This window comes from Salvelinus sp. IW2-2015, linkage group LG20, assembly GCF_002910315.2.
Source record: "Salvelinus sp. IW2-2015 linkage group LG20, ASM291031v2, whole genome shotgun sequence".
Taxonomy (NCBI): Eukaryota; Metazoa; Chordata; class Actinopteri; order Salmoniformes; family Salmonidae; genus Salvelinus; species Salvelinus sp. IW2-2015.
Window position 1 is genome coordinate 71,338,591 of NC_036860.1, and position 8,166 is coordinate 71,346,756.

Here is an 8,166-nt window from a genome sequence, read left to right on the forward strand (position 1 = left end):
TCATTAACAGGTCTTTGGATGGGGCCCTAATGAGGGCAGTCACCCCCCCCCTGAGGCCCCTTTCAGATGGGTAGGGACAGAGGGCTGCGTTCTCTGTGCACTCGCTGCCCCTCACAGCAGCAATGTGACCCTGTGGACCAGGAACAGACAGCAAGCAGTGGGCCATTTTCCGTGGTGGTCTTGGTAGAGGGCATGGTACTGCCGGTCCAGAACTGGGGGGTAATTATGAAAGTGGTACCAGGGGGGCCCAGGCCCCCAGGACAACAGAACTATTGACAGCTGTGTCCCAAAATGGGCACCTTTCCTTGTATAGTGCACTACTTTAACCAGGGCGAAGGGCTGTAGTAACACAATATAGGGAATAGGGTGCCATTTTGTCCTCACTGCAGCTGCTGTGGTGGGGGTTGAAGGTTCATCATAATAGGGCCCTTGTTTTGGTGTAACCCCCCCCCCATCCCCCCAATGCTCTATTTCACCATCTGTAGCTCTGTCTGCCCCGACAACTCAAGAACAAAACAAAACACCCACCGGGATGATGTTTTTCTGATGAGATTGTTATCTGTGGTGCTGAATGGCTGATATAGTATATATTCAGTAAAACACACGTTGTTGTCCCTGTACTGTTTCTTACAGCAGTGTCCTCCTTTTGGAAACAGGTATACGTGAGCCAAAAGGTACACTGGCAGTGGTAGAATTGGTCTGTCTATAGACAGCAAAACAGGCTTAATGGAATTTTCTCTCTCTCTCTCTCTGTAAATCGGTCCTAACAGGAGTATGGAGGTTGTGTATCACCCTTCCCCTTCTGTCCTTCACTTGCTTATCCATCTCTACTCTAATGACACGGCTCTTCTTATGACATCCATCTGTCTATGTCCCTAATCTGATTAACTCATTATGAGCCTACCCAAAAACTTTAATTTGGCTACGCTTGTTCAATCCCTGCATTTAATTGGCTATGCTTGGCTTGTCCCCATTGTGTCCTGATTCTTGACCTTACTGCTCCTGTGTTCGGATCGATCTACGACCTTCCTGCCCTGTGATTGATTGGTCCGTCTTACTGCCCAGCGATCTGATTGGACTCAGCTTACTGCCCATGTGATATGATTGCTCAGTCTTAAAGGGATAATCCACCTAGAAATGAAATGTGGACGAGATACTTCATCATGATACGGTTCTCGTCCCTGGAAATAGGGATAACAAACTATCACATTTCATTGACGCTTTTAAAAAAATTACCTGAATTACACTCCATATCGCCAAATAAGCCAATAGGGCATACTTGTGTATGTAACGGATGTGAAAATGGCTACTAGTAGGGGGGTACGGCTAATAACGTTTCAATAGTTACGTCACTGTGCTCTGAAACCTAGAAGTAGTGAGTTGCCCCTTGCTCTTGCAAGGGTCGCGGCTTTTGTGGAGCGATGATGTAGTAACGACGCTTCGTGGGTGACTGTTGTTGATGTGGTTGCAGAAGGTCCCTGGTTCGCGCCCGTGTCGGGGCGAGCGGGACGTTTAAAAGTTATACTGTTACAATTGATGCTGTTGACCCGGATCACTGGTTGCTGCGGAAAAGGAGGAGGTTGAAAAGGGGGGTGAGTGGTAACGGATGTGAAATGGCTAGCTAGTTAGCGGGTACGCGCGCTAATAGCGTTTCAATCAGTTACGTCACTTGCTCTGAAACCTAGAAGTAGTGTTGCCCTTGCTCTGCAAGGGCCGCGGCTTTGTGGAGCGTAGGGTAACGACGCTTCGTGGAGTGTCAGTTGTTGATGTGTGCAGAGGGTCCCTGGTTCGCGCCCGTGTTGGGGCGAGGGGACGCCGTAAAGTTTATACTGTTAACACATCCATCTCTCTATATCTCACAACAAAGTCATAATTGTTGAAATGTCTCAAAGTTCACAGTGCACCGTCCAAATTAATAACCTTTTCTTCTTCAACTACATGGCACAAACCTGTTTCTCGAGTTGCATAGCAAACCGGACTCGCACAGCTTTGCGCTAGAAACGCGATCTCTACCATGTTCGAACATGGTGATATTGTAACTAATAAATAAGCAACACCTCGCGGCACAACGCCTCTCCCTATTTGACCTAGATAGTTTGTGTGTATGTATTGATATGTAGGCTACGTGTGCCTTTTGAAATTAATGTAGTTCTGTCTTGAGCTGGTCTTGTCCATTAATGTTCTGTATTATGTCATGTTTCATGTTTTGTGTGGACCCAGGAAGAGTAGCTGCTGCTTTCGAAACAGGTAATGGGGATCCTAATAAAATGGCAAAATTGATAGTGCAGTTTGTTTCAGGATTTTAACAATAGCTACTGTAACTACTTCACATGCTGATATTGACTTTGGTACTTATGGTGTGTAGCAATTTTTTTGCTAGCCAGCCAGCCAGCCAGCCAGCCAGCAGCCTTTTCTAGAGAGAGCATTGCATTGTGGGTTTTGTAGTCGACTTGAGCTCTGCAGATTTCTAGAAGTATGTTTTTTGCTTCCTAATGTATTATAAACGACGAATGCAATTTTTCTTCACAACATATGTTGCTCTCACACATTAGCGTTATTTAACAATGTAAATCATAGGAATTTGTAGATTTGAGTGGATATTCTTTTAAAGCCCCAGTTGTCACGTCTGATGTTTGTGTCCAGTGGTGGTACCTTGAGGTAGTGTGCAGGGCAGACTCTGGTGGGGTGACGATAAAGTGTCGCAGCGTGAAGCCGAAGCCCTGTGAGTTCTTTCTGGAGTAGTAGCGTCGGGGGACCCTGCCAGCCAACGCCGACCCCCTCATCCTCCCGCCCCCATCGCAGGCCGAGGGTTGTCACCGGCCGAGGAGAGACCATTCTCTCCACCCTTTGCCTGTTGACAGAGAGAGAGAATAAAACACGTGAGACTCAGGTCATATCCCCAAAACAATCACTTAATGTCACTCCAATGGTCAACACTCCATCAGCACTTAACCAGTTCCTCCTTCCACCAAGTATTCCCAGGAAAACGTTCATAACTTTATGGAACTGGAACAAAGGTCAAACGACATCCTACAACGAGCCAGGCCTCAGAGTGAATCACCATTAATGGCTGCTGGTTACTTTCATTAGTGACTTCCCCTGCAGGCAAGAATAGGAATGTGTCTGTTTCTGTCCTGGGAGACTGGCGGACAATAGTGTTGTGTGCGTATCCATATGTTTTAATGCTAGTGGTGAGAGGTGAGCACGGCTGGCCCATAGGGTCAGGCAGTCCCCACATGGCACCCAGCACCACAACAATGTCCTATAACACTAGGGGGTCTGGGGGTTGCTGCGCTGTCAGGAAGAGCCCAGGTCTAGACGGAGGGGAGCGGGGGATGGGTGTTCCGTCCCGAGCTCACTCAGGAATGCTCAGGACGGAACTCTAGGACAATTAAGGAATGCTGTAATCAATCAGGACTGACCTTGTTCACCTTGCCACCAGCGTGGCGTGAAAGGGTCAGGGTGATTCTGAGTAGATTTCCACTCATTTTCCCCAAAGAAGGCAAATACCAACATGACAGATACACGTGAGAACTAACACCCTGATGCCTGCTGCTCCAACCCACATATGTCATTCAAACACAACCACCTGACCAAACAGGGAATGGGAGGGAGACAACTTCCTAACGTAAATGAGCCTATACCTAGGGACTCTTCTCTATGGAAGTACAGTGACTTCATTGTACCGGTGTTCTCCTCTGAAGGGTGTGTGTGTGTGTGTGTCCATATGTTTTTAATGCTAGTAGGTGAGTGGTGAGACGGCTGGCCCCAGTTGGCTGTAGCCCTTCATACTCGTACCAGTATACGTGTTGAAAATGCAGATGTGGACACTAACAAGATGCCTAGAATTGAAACGCAGTGGCTGTACCGTAACATGCTATCCATGACATCAGAGCTCAGGGGTCTCCACTTCGACAGCACTTTAAGGGTTTTGACTGACAGCCGTTCTGAACCTGAGCACCCGGTGATGAAGTTGGCCCCATCTCTCCCACTAATTGGGAAACCTTTGGCAAATGTGTTGATGTCTGAATGAGGGAAGTGCTGTAAATGAAGAGGACTCTGACGTATTTTGAAAGATGAGAGGTTGAAAGTTATAATAAATACTGCTTTGGATGTCATGACAAGTTGCACTTCACATTTCCATTGTGATTTATAAATGGACCGTTTTGGATTGCGTAAACAACACCGGTAATTCTGTGATCGCGGGGATGCAGGGTTGTGTTCCAAAACAGAACAACTTACAAGTGTACTTGCTCTAGTTCTCAACGGCACAGCTAGGAAGAGCTCAAAAAGCACCTTATAGTTGAAGACTCTTCTTTGAGTCATAAAGTGTATTGAAATGACTTAGGAATGTGGCCACTTGGAAGACACCAGTTAGTCCTCTCACTCAAACCTATGTTCTTTTTATGTCTTATGTTGCACCTACACCACATTTTCCAGAATATCTTATCATGTTACTGAATGTATTTCAGAGTATTTTCAGATTTTGTTATAAACAAATGCGGCAAAAATACAGTAAAAGTAAAACGTACATAAAATCTATAGTGTAATGTTTGGATTCAGTCTTGTGTCAGATGAACTGTCCTCACTTTGGTCTTATCGTTTCCCCATAATCTCCAAACTGTTCCCTTTGAATTGCTACATGGTTATGGATATGCTTTCCATATTTCTTTCTGTAAAAAAACATTTCAATTCAGCCCTATCCGTATAGGTTAGTTCCACGTGTGTAAGGGTTACCCCAACACAAACCCTATATTTCACTTCCTGTGCCCCTCCCCCCTCCACACTACTCTGACCTCGCAGGGCCAATCACCCGGCCCGCTCAACAACAGGAAGTGGCAGGCTGGGGACAGGAAGTGTGGGTGCCGTAGAGGAGGGATAACCAGGCGTACACTATAAATACAAAACCCAGGGGGTTGGGGGTCTGCGCTCCCTCCCTCCCTCCTCCCTTCCATTCTACCGCTCTCCCCTCTTCCTCCCTTCCACCATCACCACATATACATTATTGCCATATGATCCCAGCTGGAGTGACCATTACAACACATCCTCTCTTTGTCCTCCTCTCCTCGTTCCCGCTCGATGCACAGCTCTCCATATAGGTGATGATGTAACCTTGTTCTCACCGTTTCACAATGCCCAAGCAACTCTCCCACATTTCATAAACAGATGAGAGGCATGAGAATAACAAGGGAGAAAGTTTAAATGAGAGATGCATGAAAGTGAGGGRGAGGGAAGAGAAGGGAGGAAAATAAAGAGAGAGTGAAAATGAAAGAGTAGGCTTAAGATATGAAGAGAGAGAGAAAGAGACTAGCCAGAGGGAATTCCAGAGGGAGCGGTTGGATTGAGGCATGTTGAAACACACACTGACGGGGACTGGCAAGGAGGGGGTGAGGAGAGCGATGGAAGAAGAGAATGATAGAGAGAGGGAAGGAGCGAGTGGAGAGGGCAGGAGCGAGAGCAGGCTGGGCCAAGTGCGAGACAGGTTCCAGCACGCTGGTTTCGACCACACAGCCCCTCCCGGCGCTGAGAATACCAAACCCTGTGATTAYCCCAAACACACAGAGACTGGAGCTCCGGGCCAGAGATGATTCCCACTGCCTGTCAGCCTGCCTGCCTGACCATGAGTGTGTGGGACGTCTGTGACTGCCTGACTATTCTCCACTAAACACCCCCCACCCCCCCAACAAGTCTCCATCTAACTACAGTAGGTTACACTCCAGCCTCTAGGTTACACTCCAGACATGAGGTCTAACATCATTGGTTAAACTTACATCTGTCTGTCAGCTTATGTAAAACCTGACTGTATTTAGGCTATATCTAATAGTCTTTCMATGGCCACTCTCTCACCAACYTTCTAGATGAGGAAACCTTTCTCTAGTCTAGCCAATCCAAAAGGGGAACATTTGGCATTTCACTCTGCACTTCTCTGACATCTGCCTAGRTCTCTCAAATYAAATCAAAGTGTATTGGTCRYGTACACAGATTTGCAGACGCTATCGCAGGTGCAGCGAAACGCTTGTGTTTCTAGCAACGACAGTGCMGYAATACCTAGCAATAATACAACAATACACACATAATCCAGAAAAATAAAAGAAAGAAATTAAGATATATCAGAACGAGCAATGTCAGAGACCGGAATATAAATATATACATATGTATATAAATATACTGTACATACATATAGTGGTGTGTAAAGACAGTATGGACAGTATATGAATAGAAACGGTGTGTACAGCCGTAGTTACATAGTAGTGATATCTAGGACAAGCTCACATGAATAGGTTAATCATGATACACAAATTATGCAATACGGAGCCCTGCCACATGCCATTAATTAGGATAATTAGCACATATACAGGCACCATAATGAAAACACCAGGAAACCATACACAATATTTCCCATCATTCCTATTCGTCTATATAACCACATCCGCATGGTGTTGCTATTGGGGTGGGCACCACTACTCTAACATCCATGTCCATATGAGACAGTACATCCCCAGCCTAAAGATGATACAGTTAGGAAGTGATTGTTAAGCTATATTAGTTGCAATTGATGGTGAAGGAAAGGAATGCCTGAAAGACCTCTATCACACACACACACACACACACACACACACACACACACACACACACACACACACTGGGGGAACAATGGTCTTTCAAACAGCTGAGCGCTGCATCCCGTTTGAAAAGTGGAGCTTTACAGAGGTTACAAACGCTGACACGCTTTTAATCCAGAGACCCACTGTCCGCTCCGTAGCACTGGTCTGAGAGCTGGACGGATGGGTGGATGGGGGACGGGAGAAGAGAAAGGGACACACACTGAAGTGATTAAGTACTGCTACTTTAAGGGTCAATAGTTCTTCCTGGTCAGATCAGGTAGTCAGGAAAAACCCAGGGGCCCGGCCACATCATCTACTGCATATCAAAGGCCCTCCCACTATCGTTGTCTCTCCTCCGGCTCCTCTCCAAGCCGGAATACATCAAACTAGCATGACAGCCAACGTCTGACTGTGTGCCGGTACAGACGAAAGGCCGGCCGCACCATGACAGCCTCTTAAGCACAAACAGTATTTCACAACAGAGGATAAACAGTCATTCAGCATACCTGAAGCACAGCTTCAAAAAAGAACGTCTCTGTGTGTGTGTGTGTGTTTGCTCAAGAACCTGTCTGAGCCCTCTGTCAGATCAAGTCAGTTGATGTCACATCAGTTAAACAGGGTTTTCTCCTTGAGCAACTCCGCTGAATATGAATCTCCAGTAATACATACCACCCCCCCCACCATCCTCCCAAAAACAGTCTCTAACCTACACCCCAGGGGGAAATAGGTAGGACTGGAGAGGCCTAGGCTAGCACAACTTAACTATCTGTATAAGTATCTTCTCATTGTTTGTCGAACCAACCAATGCAATTGTCTAACCTGAGCTTTTAATCTACACTGAGCAAAAATATAAAACGCAACATGTGAAGTGTTAGTCCCATGTCTGTAAGGAAGCCATTTTGTGGGGGAAAACATATTCTGATTGGCTGGGCCTGGCTGCCAAGTGAACTGTAACTCAGTGAAATCGTTGAAATCGTTGAAATTGTTGCATGCTGTGTTTATATTTCTGTTCAGCATATACATCCACAGATCCTAACCATAATAACCCAAACTCTCCTTAAACCCGACACTCAGTGGCATACAGGCAACAGTAAAGTCTATCAGGCTACTGGCTGTATCAAAATGTGTCCACTCCCATCAGAGAGAGATACTGAGAGTGCTGTGCGTTAAGGCCTCACCAACCTGGCCATTAGAGCAACATCAGAATGACATCATCGCTGTGGCATTTAACTGGCCTTAGCCACATACTGTTGCACTGGTGTTACTATCCTGGTCAACACAATTACAGAGGGAGATGGCTGAGATTCCAGGACTGATGCTGTACACAGTATTGCGAGAGGCCATTACCGTACACAGACAGTGTGTTTACGCCAGCTGTGTCCGTATACTATAGCCTGGCTGCTCTTTCCCCTGCCTGCCCACATTCCCCAAGCCGCCATCTCTCAACTGTGTGTCTGAGAGAGAGAGCAAACACACACTGCGCTTCAACGCGCACACACACACACACACACACACACACACACACACACACACACACACACACACACACACACACACACAC

At 46.5% G+C, this 8,166-nt stretch overlaps 1 protein-coding gene across 1 annotated transcript in view; it reads right to left on the minus strand.

Moving 5' to 3' along the window:
* The window catches only part of arhgap23a (Rho GTPase activating protein 23a), a 53,676-nt gene that overhangs the window by 43,670 nt on the left and 1,840 nt on the right, over nucleotides 1–8,166 (minus strand).